This window comes from Protopterus annectens, chromosome 4.part0, assembly GCF_019279795.1.
Source record: "Protopterus annectens isolate FY-2018-M chromosome 4.part0, PAN1.0, whole genome shotgun sequence".
NCBI classification, from domain to species: Eukaryota; Metazoa; Chordata; order Ceratodontiformes; family Protopteridae; genus Protopterus; species Protopterus annectens.
Genome location: NC_056733.1, coordinates 993,913,470 through 993,932,306, shown reverse-complemented (window position 1 = coordinate 993,932,306; position 18,837 = coordinate 993,913,470).

Sequence of the window (18,837 nt, the reverse complement as noted above, 5' to 3'; positions counted from 1 at the left end):
GGCCGAATTGGGTTCCCTTCCTTAGGTTTCAAATTAAAGGGCCCCTTAAAAAGCCTGGGAACGGTTTCCCAAATCTGGTCCCTTCATGGAAAAGCAGTGATATTTCCAGGGTCCGTGAGGCTCCACCTTTGTGGAGTGGGACCACTGTTGCTGTCACGCCATTCTGTGGGCACATACCCTGTAGTGAGGCTGAGATTGTATTGCTGTTTTATTTGAGGGATTAGTTTCCCTTGGAGTTCATGTAGGACACAACCTGGGACGTCATCTGGTCCTATGGAAGTAGTGTTTTTTGCTTTGGAGAGGGCAGCCTTCACCTGAGCATCAGAGATGTTTGGGAGGCAGCCCTCTGCCGGGATAGATACTTGCTCTTTTGGGGGGGGGGGAGTTTGCATTGAACCTGTCTGCCAGGATATTGGCGATGTCTGTGGGTTCAGTGTATTTTTTGTCGTTTAGAATCAACTCAGAACAAGTCTGGGAGTTGCATCCCAGGTTCCTAACATAACTGAAAAAAGCCTTATGATTGTCTTTGGTGTCCTGTGCAATTTTTCTCTCAAAGCTGGCCTTGGAGGATTTTATGAGGGATCGTAATTTTTTGCTAGTACTGATCAGAGATGCCTTTCCTATTAGGGATTTTCCTTTATCATGTATATGCAGTAGCTTCCTCCTTCTGTTGTACAGTTTATTTATGGCAGGGGTCCACCAGACTGGACACCTGCCTTTGGATGATTGGGTCTTGGTTTTGTTTGGGATAGCATGATCCATGCATTCCTGGAGATGTCCGTAGAATGCATTTATATAGGATTCTGCAGTTTGGGCCGTAGTTTTCACTGGCCCTGGGGCCTTGAAGGATTCCACTTCAGTTTTGAGAAGTGAGAAGTTCGCTTTTGAGAAGTTTTTCACTGTGGTTTTCTGGGCTAGGGTTGGGGTCGGGATGTGGACATCCAGTAAAATTAATTTATGGTCTGATCTTACCAATGGGGGATATACTTCTGGTGTGGAGCATAGAGTCCCCATGTTGGTAATGATCAGGTCTAGTATGTTCTCCCCTCTTGTGGGAGTGTCAGTAGTTGTTCCATAGCATTTGAGTTTATAATTTCCAAGAACCTTTGGGCTAAGGTGCTGGGGCTTGAGTAGTGCTCCCAGTCAATGTTTGGGTAGTTGAAGTCACCCAATATAATGGTGTTCGGAGAGATCTTCATGTTCTCCAATGTTTTCAGGAAAGCCGAGTGGGATTCCTGACTTTGAGAGGGTGGTCTGTAGGATGCTATAAACTGAAAAGCAGCCTTGCCCACTGTTAGTTGCACATGGATGGTCTCCGATACTTCGTGCAATGCCACTAACTTGGAGGTGTGGATATCCTTGATAAATATGGAAACTCCCCCTCCTTTTGTGGTTCGGTCCGGGTTTTGGGGCCGAAAAGCATGATATGAGGTATACCCTGGTAGTGCTGGGGTGCTCTCTGGAGCCTTGAACCAGGTTTTTGTCACTGCACAGATATCGATGTTCTCCATACTGAGGAGAGCTTCAAGTGCGTGCATCTTGAGGTTAAGACTTCTGGCGTTAAGCAGCATTACCCTTAGTTTCTTGTTCCTTGTGCTGTCTATTAGGGTGGGTTTAAATTTTGGGCCTTGCCTAAAAAAGGCACTATGGGGGTGGCAAGAGCCTTTGCCAATATCTGAAAGCCCAGTGGTGACAGGTGCAAGCCGTCCCTAGCAAAGCAACGTGGCTTGTCGAGCATGTCATCCCAGGCTGACAGACACTGGATCCCCTTTGAATGACACCAAAATTTTAGCCAATTGTTAAAATCGATCATTTTGTCTTTGTACTGTGGCATCATTCTAGGTGAGGGTAAGATGCTGCTCAAGGTCAGGGTCATACCAGCCTGGGCTACATGATCAGAGAGCTCATCTATGTCTCTTTTCATGTAGTCCAGGGAGGTACATCTCAGGTCATTCACACCAGCATGTACAATGACTGAGTCATATTTGTATTTGCTTTGGAGTGACCTGAGTGCTTGCGTTATGTGGCGGATCCTAGCACCCGACAGGCAGCTCACCGTGACCTTCTCTTTATTCAGCCTGGTGAGCGGGACGTCAGTGTGTCTGACAATAGAGTCTATTCCAAGAGTATCAGGTGTGTTATTCAGCCTTAAGGGCTGTGGCTGCATGGCACACTGACTTTGTGGGCTATGTGTTGTGCGTGTTTTGTTTTGAGGTAGCGTTTGCTTGGATGTCTGCTTTGGAGGTCTCTGTTGCTTAGGTAGATTTTTATTTAGAGCCTCCGAGTATGTTTTTGTGTATTTATGTGTTTGGTTCACTGATGTGGTGGGACTATTTGATACTGGAATTGTGTTGTGTGAGGTTACCTTCTCCTCCTGACTGGTTGCACCACTTTTGAGATAAGAGAGCTCACCCTCCAGTTTGGCTAAATAGTTGCATCTCTCACATATATTTGAACCTGTTTGGAGGAGGAGAGGGTTGTCCGTGTACAGGAGACAGTTGTAACATTGCCTCAAAATTCCACAATATAAATGTAGTATTGTGCATGGATGGTGGTGGATGAGTTCTCTAACTAGGCACGTCTTCACAATATAAATGTAGTACTGTGCATGGATGGTGGTGGATGAGTACTATAGCTAGGCACGTCATCACATTGTAATCTAGTATTGTGCATGGATGATGGTGGATGAGTACTATAGCTAGGCATGTCTTCACAATATAAATGTAGTACTGCACATGGATGGTGGTGGATGAGTACTATAGCTAGGCACGTCTTCACAATATAAATGTAGTACTGTGCACGGATGGTGGTTGATGAGTACTATAGCTAGGCACGTCTTCACATTATAAATGTAGTAATGTACATGGATGGTGGTGGATGAGAACTATAGCTAGCCACTTCCTCACAATGTAATGTAGTATTGTGAATGGATGGTGGTGGATGAGTGCTATAGCTAAGCACGTCTTCACAATATAAATTTAGTACTGTGCATGGATGGTGGTGCATGAGTACTATAGGTAGGCATGCCATCACAATATAAATGTAATATTGTGCACGGATGGTGGTGGATGAGTATTATAGCTAGGCACGTCTTCACAATACAAATGTAGTATTGTACATGGATGGTGGTGGATGATTACTATAGCTAGCCACTTCTTCACAATGTAATGTAGTATTGTGCATGGATAGTGGTGGATGAGTACTATAGCTAGGCATGTCTTCACAATATAAATGTAGTATTGTGCATGGATGGTGGTGGATGAATACTCTAGCTAGGCAGTTCTTCACAATATAAATGTAGTATTGTGCATGGATGGTGGTGGATGAGTTCTCTAGCTAGGCACGTCTTCACAATATAAATGTAGTATTGTGCATGGATGGTGGAGGATGAGTACTATAGCTAGGCACATCTTCACATTGTAATGTAGTATTGTGCATGGATGGTGGAGGATGAGTACTATAGCTAGGCATGTCTTCACAATATAAATGTAGTATTGTGCATGGATGGTGGTGGATGAATACTATAGCTAGGCACATCTTCACAATATAAATGTAGTATTGTGCATGGATGGTGGTGGATTAGTACTATAGCTAGGCACGTCTTCACAATATAATTGTAGTATTGTGCATGGATGGTGGTGGATGTGTACTATAGCTAGGCACGTCTTCACAATATAAATGTAGTATTGTGCATGAATGGTGGTGGATGAGTACTATAGCTAAGCACATCTTCACAATATAAATGCAGTATTGTACATGGATGGTGGTGGATGAGTACTATAGCTAGCCACTTCTTCACAATGTAATGTAGTATTGTGCATGGATGGTGGTGGATGAGTACTATAGCTAGGCACGTCTTCACAATATAAATGTAGTATTGTGAATGGATGGTGGTGGATTAGTACTATAGCTAGCCACATCTTCACAATATAAATGTAGTATTGTGCATAGATGGTGGTGGATGAGTACTATAGCTAGGCACGTCTTCACAATGTAATGTAGTATTGTGCATGGATGGTGGTGGATTAGTACTATAGCTAGGTACTTCTTCACAATATAAATGTAGTATTGTGCATGGATGGTGGTGGATTAGTACTATAGCTAGGCACATCTTCACAATATAAATGTAGTATTGTGCATTGATGGTGGTGGATTAGTACTGTAGATAGGCACTTCTTCAAAATGTAATGTAGTATTGTGCATGTCTGGTGGTGGATGAGAAGTATAGTTAGGCACGTATTCACAATATAAATGTAGTATTGTGCATGGGTGGTGGTGGATGGTTACTAGACCTAGGCTTGTCTTCACAATGTAATGTAGTATTGTGCACTGATGGTGGTGGATCAGTACAATAGCTAGGCACTTCTTCACAATATAAATGTAGTATTGTGCATGGATGGTGGTGGATGAGAAGTATAGTTAGGCACGTATTCACAATATAAATGTAGTATTGTGCATGGGTGGTGGTGGATGGTTACTAGACCTAGGCTTGTCTTCACAATGTAATGTAGTATTGTGCACTGATGGTGGTGGAGTAGTAGTATAGCTAGGCTCGTCTTCACAATATAAATGTAGTATTGTGCATGGATGGTGGTGGATTACTACTATAGCTAGGCACGTCTTCACAATATAAATGTAGTATTGTGCGTGGATGGTGGTGGATGAATACTCTAGCTAGGCACATCTTCACAATATGAATCTAGTATTGTGCATGGATTAGGTTCATGGGTTCATACTAGGCTATCTGCCCTGGGGCAATTATAAGCCTAACCCGATTCTGTAGTGCTTACGCCACCCCTTGATTTGAGTATACTGTGCCCTTTTTAAGGTTTAGTTTACTGTGCCTCTGTCTAATAGTGACACGGGAGTAATCCCTGGGACAAACCTACGATCCCCCATCCACCTATCAAGATTCTTCTTGAAGAGATTCAGTGAGGTGCTCTGCCTCACATGAACTGGAATTCTATTCCAGAGCGAAGGGAGCCTCTGGGTTATGAACCTGTCCCTCCAGCAAGTCCTATTTATTTCTGTGCTGAGGTTCAAGTCCCTCGAGCGTGTGGCTCTAAGGGATTTAGATTTACTGAGGTGGAGCATGTCCATTAATTCTGGATTTGACATAGCTTTGTATGTCAGGCATAGATCGCTTCGAAGTAGACGGTATGCAACTGAGTAGAGCTGGAGTTTTTTTAACCAAGCAGCATATGGCATCTGTTTGAGACCCTTGATCCTCTTGGTGAGATACTTTTGGGGTCTTTCTAGTTACTGCAGGTGTCGGGTAAGGTACATCCCAAAAGGGGCATTGTATTCTATGATGGGCCTGATGAGGGATGAATAAAGGGGCACGATTACCTCTCTTGATCTAGATGTGAAACCCTTCGTGATGAGGTGGGCTATGTAGAAGGTCTTTCTAACCACTTTGGCAATGTGGTTTTCAAAGGAGAGATTGCTATCAACTTGGCTCCCCAGGTCCCTAATAACTTTCTCTGTACTTAATGGGTTTCTGCCTATGTGGTAATTTGTGGGCACATTGTTTTTGCCAAAGGGTATGATTATACATTTTTTGGCATTTAGCTTTAAACCATGGTGCTGGCACCAGTTATCTGTCTCTGTGAGACCTTTTTGAAGGATGTTTGTGTCAGCTGGAGAGTCGATTATGGCGCCCAGTTTGCAGTCGCTCAACTTGGTGAGCCATAGTCCTCCCACGTTTGTCTGCACCTCAGAAAAGTATATACCGAACAAGAGTGGTCCCAGGACAGAACCCTGTGGGATGCCACTTGTGACCAGTTCCGAGTCTGACATGGGTCCAGCAACTCTCACTCTGTGAGTTCTGTCTTTGAGCCAGTTTGCAACCCATCTTGTGACATAGGGGTTTATATTAAAGCTGGATAGCTTATCTATGATGCCCGAGTGGGGTATTGTGTCAAATGCCTTTGCAAGGTCCAGATAGGCTGTGTGGACTACCTTCCCTTCATCTATGGCTTTGGTGACTGTTTTGAAGAAGTCAACCACATTCAAAAGGCAGGATCTGCCCTTGACAAAGCCGAACTGGGTAGGATCTAGTGTCTGTAAGTCCCCAATGTCTTTGTTTATGAGCTCCATGATGATCCTCTCCATAGCCTTGCAGACTAAGCTAGTCAGGCTTATGGGGCGATATTTTCCAGGGTCCGTAGAGGCTCCACCTTTGTGGAGTGGGACCACTGTTGCTGTACGCCATTCTGTGGGCACATACCCTGTAGTGAGGCTGAGATTGTATTGCTGTTTTATTTGAGGGATTAGTTTCCCTTGGAGTTCATGTAGGACACAACCTGGGACGTCATCTGGTCCCATGGAAGCAGTGTTTTTTGCTTTGGAGAGGGCAGCCTTCACCTGAGCATCAGAGATGTTTGGGAGGCAGCCCTCTGCCGGGATAGATACTTGCTCTTTTGGGGGGGAGGGGGGGAGATGTTTGCATTGAACCTGTCTGCCAGGATATTGGCGATGTCTGTGGGTTCAGTGTATTTTTTGTCATTTAGAATCAACTCAGAACAAGTCTGGGAGTTGCATCCCAGGTTCCTAACATAACTGAAAAAAGCCTTATGATTGTCTTTGGTGTCCTGTGCAATTTTTCTCTCGAAGCTGGCCTTGGAGGATTTTATGAGGGATCGTAATTTTTTGCTAGTACTGATCAGAGATGCCTTCCCTATTAGGGATTTTCCTCTATCATGTATATGCAGTAGCTTCCTCCTTCTGTTGTACAGTTTATTTATGGCAGGGGTCCACCAGACTGGACACCTGCCTTTGGATGATTGGGTCTTGGTTTTGTTTGGGATAGCATGATCCATGCATTCCTGGAGATGTCCGTAGAATGCATTTATATAGGATTCTGCAGTTTGGGCTGTAGTTTCCACTGGCCCTGGGGCCTTGAAGGATTCCACTTCAGTTTTGAGAAGTGAGAAGTTCGCTTTTGAGAAGTTTTTCACTGTGGTTTTCTGGGCTAGGGTTGGGGTCGGGATGTGGACATCCAGTAAAATTAATTTATGGTCTGATCTTACCAATGAGGGATATATTTCTGGTGTGGAGCATAGAGTCCCCATGTTGGTAATGATCAGGTCTAGTATGTTGTACCCTCTTGTGGGAGTGTCAGTAGTTGTTCCATAGCATTTGAGTTTATAATTTCCAGGAACCTTTGGGCTAAGGTGCTGGGGCTTGAGTAGTGCTCCCAGTCAATGTTTGGGTAGTTGAAGTCACCCGATATAATGGTGTTCGGAGAGATCTTCATGTTCTACAATGTTTTCAGGAAAGCCGAGTGGGATTCCTGACTTTGAGAGGGTGGTCTGTAGGATGCTATAAACTGAAAAGCAGCCTTGCCCACTGTTAGTTGCACATGGATGGTCTCCGATACTTCGTGCAATGCCACTAACCTGGAGGTGTGGATATCCTTGATAAATATGGAAACTCCCCCTCCTTTTGTGGTTCGGTCCGGGTTTTGGGGCCGAAAAGCATGATATGAGGTATAGCCTGGTAGTGCTGGGGTGCTCTCTGGAGCCTTGAACCAGGTTTTTGTCACTGCACAGATATCGATGTTCTCCATACTGGGGAGAGCTTCCAGTGCGTGCATCTTGAGGTTAAGACTTCTGGCGTTAAGCAGCATTACCCTTAGTTTCTTGTTCCTTGTGCTGTCTATGGGGGAGGGTTTGACTTTTGGGCCTTGCCTAAAAAAGACACTATGGGGTGGCAAGAGCCTTTGCCAATATCCGAAAGCCCAGTGGTGACAGGTGCAAGCCGTCCCTAGCAAAGCAACGTTGCTTGTCAAGCATGTCATCCCAGGCTGACAGACACTGGATCCCCTTTGAATGACACCAAAATTTTAGCCAGTATTTAAAATCGATCATTTTGTCTTTGTACTGTGGCATCATTCTAGGTGAGGGTAAGATGCTGCTCAAGGTCAGGGTCATACCAGATTGGGCTACATGATCAGAGAGCTCCTCTATGTCTCTTTTCATGTAGTCCAGGGAGGTACGTCTCAGGTCATTCACACCAGCATGTACAATGACTGAGTCATATTTGTATTTGCTTTGGAGTGACCTGAGTGCTTGCGTTATGTGGCAGATCCTAGCACCCGACAGGCAGCTCACCGTGACCTTCTATTTATTCAGCCTGGTGAGCGGGACGTCAGTGTGTCTGACAATAGAGTCTATTACAAGTGTATCAGGTGTGTTATTCAGCCTTAAGGGCTGTGGCTGCATGGCACACTGACTTTGTGGGTTATGTGTTGTGCGTGTTTTGTTGTGAGGTAGCGTTTGCTTGGATGTCTGCTTTGGAGGTCTCTGTTGCTTAGGTAGATTTTTATTTAGAGCCTCCGAGTATGTTTTTGTGTATTTATGTGTTGGGTTCGCTGATGTGGTGGGACTATTTGATACTGGAATTGTGTTGTGTGAGGTTACCTTCTCCTCCTGACTGGTTACACCACTTTTGAGATAAGAGAGCTCACCCTCCTGTTTGGCTAAATAGTTGCATCTCTCACATATATTTGAACCTGTTTGGAGGAGGAGAGGGTTGTCCGTGTACAGGAGACAGTTGTAAAATTGCCTCAAAATTCCACAATATAAATGTAGTATTGTGCATGGATGGTGGTGGATGAGTTCTCTAACTAGGCACGTCTTCACAATATAAATGTAGTACTGTGCATGGATGGTGGTGGATGAGTACTATAGCTAGGTACGTCATCGCATTGTAATGTAGTATTGTGCATGGATAATGGTGGATGAGTACTATAGCTAGGCATGTCTTCACAATATAAATGTAGTACTGCGCATGGATGGTGGTGGATGAGTACTATAGCTAGGCACGTCTTCACAATATAAATGTAGTACTGTGCACGGATGGTGGTTGATGAGTACTATAGCTAGGCACGTCTTCACATTATAAATGTAGTAATGTACATGGATGGTGGTGGATGATAACTATAGCTAGCCACTTCCTCACAATGTAATGTAGTATTGTGCATGGATGGTGGTGGATGAGTACTATAGCTAAGCACGTCTTCACAATATAAATTTAGTACTGTGCATGGATGGTGGTGCATGAGTACTATAGGTAGCAATGTCATCACAATATAAATGTAATATTGTGCACGGATGGTGGTGGATGAGTATTATAGCTAGGCACGTCTTCACAATACAAATGTAGTATTGTACATGGATGGTGGTGGATGATTACTATAGCTAGCCACTTCTTCACAATGTAATGTAGTATTGTGCATGGATGGTGGTGGATGAGTACTATAACTAGGCATGTCTTCACAATATAAATGTAGTATTGTGCATGGATGGTGGTGGATGAATACTCTAGCGAGTCAGTTCTTCACAATATAAATGTAGTATTGTGCATGGATGGTGGTGGATGAGTTCTCTAGCTAGGCATGTCTTCACAATATAAATGTAGTATTGTGCATGGATGGTGGAGGATGAGTACTATAGCTAGGCACGTCTTCACATTGTAATGTAGTATTGTGCATGGATGGTGGAGGATGAGTACTATAGCTTGGCATGTCTTCACAATATAAATGTAGTACTGTGCATGGATGGTGGTGGATGAATACTATAGCTAGGCACGTCTTCACAATATAAATGTAGTATTGTGCATGGATGGTGATGGATTAGTACTATAGCTAGGCACGTCTTCACAATATAAATGTAGTATTGTGCATGGATGGTGGTGGATGAGTACTATAGCTAGGCACGTCTTCTCAATATAAATGTAGTATTGTGCATGGATGGTGGTGGATGAGTACTATAGCTAGGCACGTCTTAACAATGTAATGTAGTATTGTGCATGGATGGTGGTGGATTAGTACTATAGCTATGCCCTTCTTCACAATATAAATGTAGTATTGTGTATGGATGGTGGTGGATTAGTACTATAGCTAGGCATGTCTTCACAATATAAATGTAGTATTGTGCATGGATGGTGGTGGATTAGTACTGTAGCTAGGCACTTCTTCACACTGTAATGTAGCATTGTGCATGGATGGTGGTGCATGAGTACCATAGCTAGGCAAGTCTTCACAATATAAATGTAGTATTGTGCATGGATGGTGGTGGATGAGTACTATAGCTGGGCACGTCTTCGTAATATAAATGTAGTATTGTACATGGATGGTGGTGGATTAGTAGTATAGCTAGGCACGTCTTCACAATGTAATGTAGTATTGTGCATGGATGGTGGTGGATTAGTACTATAGTTAGGCACTTCTTCACATTATAAATGTAGTATTGTGCATGGATGGTGGTGGATTAGTACTATAGCTAGGCACGTCTTCACAATATAAATGTAGTATTGTGCATGGATAATGGTGGATTAGTACTATAGATAGGCACTTCTTCACAAAATAAATGTAGTATTGTGCATGGATGGTGGTGGATTAGTACTATAGCTAGGCACTTCTTCACAATGTAATTTAGTATTGTGCATGGATGGTGGTGGATTATTACTGTAGCTAGGCATGTCTTCACAATGAATTATAGAATTGTGCATGGATGGTGGTGGATTAGTACTGCAGCTAGGCACGTCTTCACAATGTAATGCAGTATTGTGCATGGATGATGGTGGATGAGTACTATAGCTAGGCACGTCTTCACAATGTAATGTAGTATTGTGCATGGATGGTGGTGGATGAGTACTATAGAGAGGCACGTCTTCACAATATAAATGTAGTATTGTGCATTGATGGTGGTGGATTAGTACTGTAGTTAGGCACTTCTACACAATGTAATGTAGTATTGTGCATGGATGGTGGTGGATGAGAAGTATAGCTAGGCACATCTTCACAATATAAATTTAGTATTGTGCATGGATGGTGGTGGATGAGTACTAGAGCTAGGCACGTCTTCGCAATGTAATGTAGTATTGTTCATGGGTGGTGGTGGATCAGTACTATAGCTAGGCACTTCTTCACAATATAAATGTAGTACTGTGCATGGATGGTGGTGGATTAGTACTATAGCTAGGCATATCTTCTCAATATAAATGTAGTATTGTGCATGGATGATGGTGGATTAGTACTATACCTAGGCACTTCTTCACAATGTAATGTAGTATTGTGCATGGAAGGTGGTGGATTAGTACTGTAGCTAGGCATGTCTTCACAATGTAATGTAGTATTGTGCATGGATGGTGGTGGATGAGTACTATAGCTAGGCATGCTTCACAATGTAATGTAGTATTGTGCATGGATGTTGGTGGATGAGTACTATAGCTAGGCACATCTTCACAATATAAATGCAGTATTGCGCATGGATGGTGGTGGATGAGTACTATAGCTAGGCACATTTTCACAATATAAATTTAGTATTGTGCATGGATGGTGGTGGATGAGTACTAGAGCTAGGCACATCTTTGCAATGTAATGCAGTATTGTGCATGGGTGGTGGTGGATCAGAACTATAGCTAGGCACTTCTTCACAATATAAATGTAGTATTTTGCATGGATGATGGTGGAATAGTACTATACCTAGGCACTTCTTTACAATGTAATGTAGTATTGTGCATGGAAGGTGCTGGATTAGTACTGTAGTTGGGAAAGTCTTCACAATGTAATGTAATACTGTGCATGGATGGTGGTGGATTAGAACTGTAGCTAGGCACGTCTTCACAATGTAATCTAGTATTGTGCATGGATGGTAGTGGATGAGTACTATAACTAGGCAAGCTTCACAATGTAATGTAGTATTGTGCATGGATGTTGGTGGATGAGTACTATAGCTAGGCACGTCTTCACAATATAAATGCAGTATTGTGCATGGATGGTGGTGGATGAGTACTATAGCTAGGCACATCTTCACAATATAAATGTAGTATTGTGCATGGATGGTGGTGGATGAGTACTATAGCTAGGCACGTCTTCACAATACAAATGTAGTATTGTGCATGGATGGTGGTGGATTAGTACTGTACCTAGGCACGTCTTCACTATATAAATTTAGTACTGTGCATGGATGGTGGTGCATGAGTACTATAGGTAGGCACGTCGTCACAATATAAATGTAATATTGTGCATGGATGGTGGTGGATGAGTATTACAGCTAAGCACGTCTTCACAATACAAATGTAGTATTGTACATGGATGGTGGTGGATGAGTTCTATAGCTAGCCAATTCTTCACAATGTAATGCAGTATTGTGCAAGGATGGTGGTGGATGAGTACTATAGCTAGGCACGTCTTTACAATATAAATGTAGTATTGTGCATGGATGGTGGTGGATGAGTACTATAGCTAGGCACGTCATCATAATATAAATGCGGTATTGTGCATGGATGGTGGTTGATGAATACTCTAGCTAGGCACGTCTTCACAATATAAATGAAGTATTGTGCATGGATGGTGGTGGATGAGTAGTATATCTAAGCACATCTTCACAATGTAATGTAGTATTGTGCATGGATGGTGGTGGATGAGTACTATAGCTAGGCATGTCTTCACAATATAAATGTAGTATTGTGCATGGATGGTGGAGGATGAGTACTATAGCTAGGCACGTCTTCACAATATAAATGTAGTGCTGTGCATGGATGGTGGTGGATGAGTACTATAGCTAGGCACGTCTTCACAACATAAATGTCATATTGTACATGGATGGTGGTGGATGAGTACTATAGCTAGCCACTTCTTCACAATGTAATGTAGTATTATGCATGGATGGTGGTGGATGAGTGCTATAGCTAGGCTCGTCTTCACAATATAAATGTAGTATTGTGCATGGACGGTGGTGGATTAGTACTATAGCTAGGCTTGTCTTCACAATATAAATGTAGTATTGTGCATGGATGGTTGTGGATGAGTACTATAGCTAGGCACGTCTTCACAATATAATGTAGTATTGTGCATGGATGGTGGTGTATTAGTACTATAGCTAGGCCCTTCTTCACAATATAAAAGTAGTATTGTGCATGGATGGGGGTGGATTAGTACTATAGTTAGGCATGTCTTTTCAATATAAATATAGTATTGTGCATGGATGGTGGTGGATTAGTACTGTAGCTAAGCACTTCTTCACACTGTAATGTAGCATTGTGCATGGATGGTGTTGGATGAGTACTATAGATAGCAAGTCTTCACAATATAAATATAGTATTGTGCATGGATGGTGGTGGATGAGTACTATAGCTAGGCACGTCTTCATAATATAAATGAAGTATTGCACATGGATGGTGGTGGATTAGTACTATAGCTAGGCACGTCTTCACAATGTAATGTAGTATTGTGCATGGATGGTGTTGGATTAGTACTATAGCTAGGCACTTCTTCACAATATAAATGTAGTATTGTGCATGGATGGTGGTGGATGAGTACTATAGCTAGGCACGTCTTCACAATGTAATGTAGTATTGTGCATGGATGGTGGTGGATGAGTACTATAGCTAGGCACGTCTTTACAATGTAATGTAGTATTGTGCATGGATGGTGGTGGATTAGTACTAGAGCTAGGTACGTCTTCACAATGCAATGTAGTATTGTGCATGGATGGTGGTGGATGAGTACTATAGCTAGGCACGTCTTCACAATGTAATGTAGTATTGTGCATGCAATTTCATGGCTTTGGAGAGTCACCGCAGCAGGGATGGGTGACAACAGAAGAAGAATATTTTATAGCCAAGAGGATCAAATCAAGTGTGTCACATGCAGAGTGGCGAGTTATATATGGGGTATAACTTTTGACTGAGAAAAAAAATGTTGGGGACGGCAGTTAAGAATGGCTGCATTTCTGTGTAAATAGCATTATCTGTGTTTTTAAATATACTGCAGATGCATGCAGTTGCACAACCAGAGTAGTACATGGTGGGTTCATTTACATTCTTATCAACACACACTGTCATAGACACATACTTATATGTGATATCTCACAAGAATTATAATAACATTATTGTGCAATTCATATCAATGCATATGCAATATATGTTAAATATCATCCTTGTCAAGTTTAACATAATTTACACACATTATATTGGGCTTCTGCAGCACGCAGCAATGATGCATCTCTTGCAATATACATAGTTATGATGCCCGTGCATTTACTATTACATTCCTAATCAAAACGTTGTGATCAATGGCATTCTATTCTCCTATGTAAAAGTATCCACCAACCGGATTTAAACCCTGATTAGCTGCCCTCTTTTTTGAAGCTTACTTCTATTACACCTTGTACCACAGGGATAGTGAGCTAAACAGATGAAATTTATTTATTGAATATCTCTCATGTGTGTACCAACACTAGGCTCATTTGCACTACAGAAGAAAGCCCAAATTAAAATTGTTACTGATCTCCTCAGGAAGTGAGTTGTGTTTGCTCACTGCCATCCACAGTGCAACTGCAAAAAGCATTAAGATTAAAATAAAAAAGATAGTAAAACATTAAACAAAACTTACTTCAGTCAAATGGTACATCTAGTAATGACCAGTGCAAGAAGTTCATTACAGTAGCACATTCATCCTTCTCACATCTCCTTGCCACATCAGAACTTTAATTTCTAGCACACACTGTCAGTCTTGTAGGTAATGTTAAAGGGAACAGAGAAAAGTTCACTTGTTAGCAATACTGAAATAGTTGATGTTCAAACAGCAACACGATGATATAATAAAATGTGTATAAATATATATTCAGACCCCCATCTATAAAATTATAACTTATAACTTAACTGGATTTGTATCATCTGTCTTCTGTCTCTAAACTCACTGCACTTGAGCCTTGTGCAAAGAGAGCGTTACCTGACAAGTGCATTTTCTTCACTGAGTACTGTCCAGAGTGCTGACATCTAAGCACTGGACCCAGGCTTATTTGCATTACAGAAGGCATCCATATTAAAATTTTCACTTTTTTTCTTTAGAAAATGAACTATACTTCACTACTAGGGCTGCTGTCAGTCCAGAATGCCAAACTGTATGTGAATAATAAAAAAAAAAAAATCTTACTGAAATAGAGGAAACATTATGAAACAAGTCATTCAAATGTACATTTCTGATATTTTCTCAACTTTGTTGTCTTTCACCATCAACATATGCTGCTTAAACATCTTTATGTTCACACGAACACCACTGTCTCTGGATTAGAACCCAAGGAGAGCAGGGCATTCCCAAGACACACTTGAGACTTTTAACTGTTTTTGCCCCACACACACACACACACACACACACACACACACACACACACACACACACACACACACACACACACTCCTCACAATGTGACATAGTATTACTTGGCATTACAGTTGCAAAAGAACCAACCTCTGTCCTTGTTGTAATTTTAAGTTAGATGTGTGAATGGCTCTTATGGTGGCAACAGTGAATATTAGCTTTCCTCATACAGTATAAACTAAAACATTGCAACACTGAAGCTGTTTTTGTCTCTTTATTTTCTGAACATAATTCCCTTATCTACGCTTCTCTAATAAGACTTCTAAGTAATTTGCCTCATAGCTGACAAATGTTTCAATGAGTATTGCATTTCCTTAGGACTGTTGACACATTGACTTCAGAGGCAGAAACTGTTGTCATAAACAACTCATATAGATGTTAGAAATCTTGATTCCCAAGTCACAACAGTTATTAAGTCACTAAGTCACTGCAGTCACAAATTTTATTGTAAGTCCCTTATCTTTGACATACCCTGGGTAAGTGTACATCAAACAGCACCAGCTGTGAAAATGTGATTGATACTACAATCAGGCTAATCATTCACATTTCCAAGCATGCAGGTAATAATTCCCAGGGCTTGCTCTTGGAGGGAGTGTGCATGCAATCATGTCTGTCATTATGCCATGTTTATTCTTCCTGCACTTAGTGCAGATTTTGGAATTCATGTATGCCAATGAGTTCACACCTCATTTACACACACACAGTTCTGAGCAGGCTGCATATGCATTATATAAAGATAATTGTGTAGGTAAGGAACTTGTACCATTGTAGGGGAGACTGGATATAGAGAGCTTGATGCTATTATTTGCTTTTTAAAATTGCAAAGGTAGGTTAGTGTTATGAGCAAATTGAGGTATTTCAATTTTACTTATGGATTGCATTTCACAATACAAGTATTGCTTTACTGTCTGCATTGTTCTCAGTAGCTTTTCACATAGACAAGAGCACCACAGTTATTTCTTGACCCTGTAGATTTTTTTTTTGCATAATGCTGATAGTTTAATGGAAATTTCAATCTTGAAAGCTGATCACTATGTTCAAAAGACTGTATTACTTATTATCAAGGTTATAATTATTTGTTGTATTATTAGCAGAGATAATTATGTTAAGGCTTTAAGGTCTAACTGGCTGCCCTCCAAGTAAGTGGCTGTCACACCAAAAGCTGTTAACCATTTTTCCTACATACGTTTACTTTATTTTTATTCATATTGTAATGTACTACATGGTGACATAAATGTTTGCATTGCTGTGAATTTATTTTCACCTTCTTTCTTTCTTTTGTGGTTGAGGTGCAAGAATGAATATGCATTCAGAATTCAGTTGGGTGTACTCATGCTGAGCCTTCTTTTTTCATGTTTTTTGTATATGATGTATAGATACATTCATACATATATTTTTGGGCTTAGCAATCGAGTTATTGTTTTCTTTCACAGCTGTGTGCAGGGATGGTTTTTTTTTGTGCATGATGGATGGATACATTCACTGATATGTTTGGGTTTAACAATCCATTTTTTACTTATATATTTTTTCTTTCCTATTATGTTTACTCTCATACAAGGCTATGGCACCCAAGACATCTGCACCCCATAAATTGCTATAGACTGGTGCTGAGAAGGATGTGAGCATTCAGGCCAAAGGTCACCATGGGTCATTCCTCCTAGAGAAAGGCAGAAGTGACAAGTCCTTCCGTGACTGTATCTGATCAGGTGTTCAAAGATATGAATGTAGTGGGAGGCCATGGATGTACATATTCCAAAATAAGACAAAGGGCCACTGATATGATTATACTGGCCAGATTTTGTGCAGCTGCAATTGCCTGTGAACGTATGACTATGGGGGGTCCTCCTTCTGAGCTATCACTGATTGAAACAGAGGAGTCCCTGTCCACTGTCAGCACTGTCAGAGATTTAGACAGCTCATCACAGGGTTCAGACTGAATCATTGATGTTAGGGCAGAACTTCCAGGTATACTATATAATTAAAAAAAAATATTATTTTATATATGTATATACATTTTAGATGCGTGTATACATATATATATATATATATATATATATATATATATATATATATATATATATATATATATATATATATTTATATGGCAGCCCTTCATTTGTTCGAAGTTTCAAATGTTCGAAACTCATATGGCCGAGACTATATGAGTGAACATTTGAAAGGCCAACAAATGACAGTGGAGATCTGGCTACAGTGCAGGACTGGAAGATTCCCGTTTTATGCACTGTAGTGTGATCTCAGAGTGAGAATATTTAAGTAGCAGGGGGCTCTCACCCCCCCTGCCTAACACAGTTTTATTGTGTTTACAAGTAGGTAAATGGTGCTATTTCAGGAAGTCAGCCTTTCGGAATGTCGATCATATGGTGTCGGCCATAGGAAAGTCGGCATTCTGAATGGCTGACTTTCTGAAGAAGACCTATATATAAATATATATATATATATATATATATATATATATATATATATATACATATGTATAGAGGTAGATAGATACATATCTATATATATATATACATATATATATATATATATATATATATATATATATATCTACATAGAGAGAGAGACATTTTATATATATATATATATATATATATATATATATATATATATATATATATATATATATATATATATTTATATATATATATATATATATATATATATATATATATATATTTATATTTATATATATATATCTTGTACTACTGAGCAAAAGCTCAAACAACCAAAAACCACATCAGCCGAACACACTTTAGCGGAAGTGTTTTTCATCAAAAAAGCATTTTCGCTAAAGTGTGTTAAAAAAGCTAGAAAACAGTAAAAAAAAAAAAACCCCAAAAACACAGTACTCACATTTACGCATGGGGGCAAACCACCCTGCACCCTCACACCCCCCTACTTTAAGATTCTCACGCCGAGATCACACTACAGTGAGGAAAAGGGAATATTCCCTTATCCCCACTGTGCTATGATCTCAACAACAGCCATCTTTTTACATTTTCATCCTTATTTAAGCACACTTACACAAAAGTGCTTTTTCGGTAAAAATATATATATATGGGTCTACTTTGTTTGATAAAAACACATTTCACTGAAACTCATTTTGTCTAAAAGGTATATGCACTGTTTCCCACTGTAGTGCGATCTTGGAGTTAGTATATATAGAAAGGAGAAGTGTGTGGAGCACAGCCTCAAACATTGGGGGGTGGGGGGCATAGCCCCCTCACATAGTTTGGATATATATTATCTTCTGGAAAGAGTTATTCATTCGACTTGTAAGTATCCATGTCTATGGTATACAACATTTAAAATAGTTTGGGGAGGCTACACCCCCCTTACTATATATACTAACTGCAGGGCTGCACTACAGTGAAGAACAGTGCATATACCTTTTTAGACTAAATTAGTTTCAGTCAAATGAGTTTTAAGTAATGTCAGCTTTCAGTGAATTGTGGTCAGGAAATTCATTTTCAGTGAAATAAAGCTTTGACAAAATGAGTTTCAGTGAAATGTAATTTCTATCAAACAAAGTAGACCCATATATATATATATATATATATATATATATATATATATAGATATATATATACATATACATATATATATATATATATATATATATATATATATATATCTACACACAC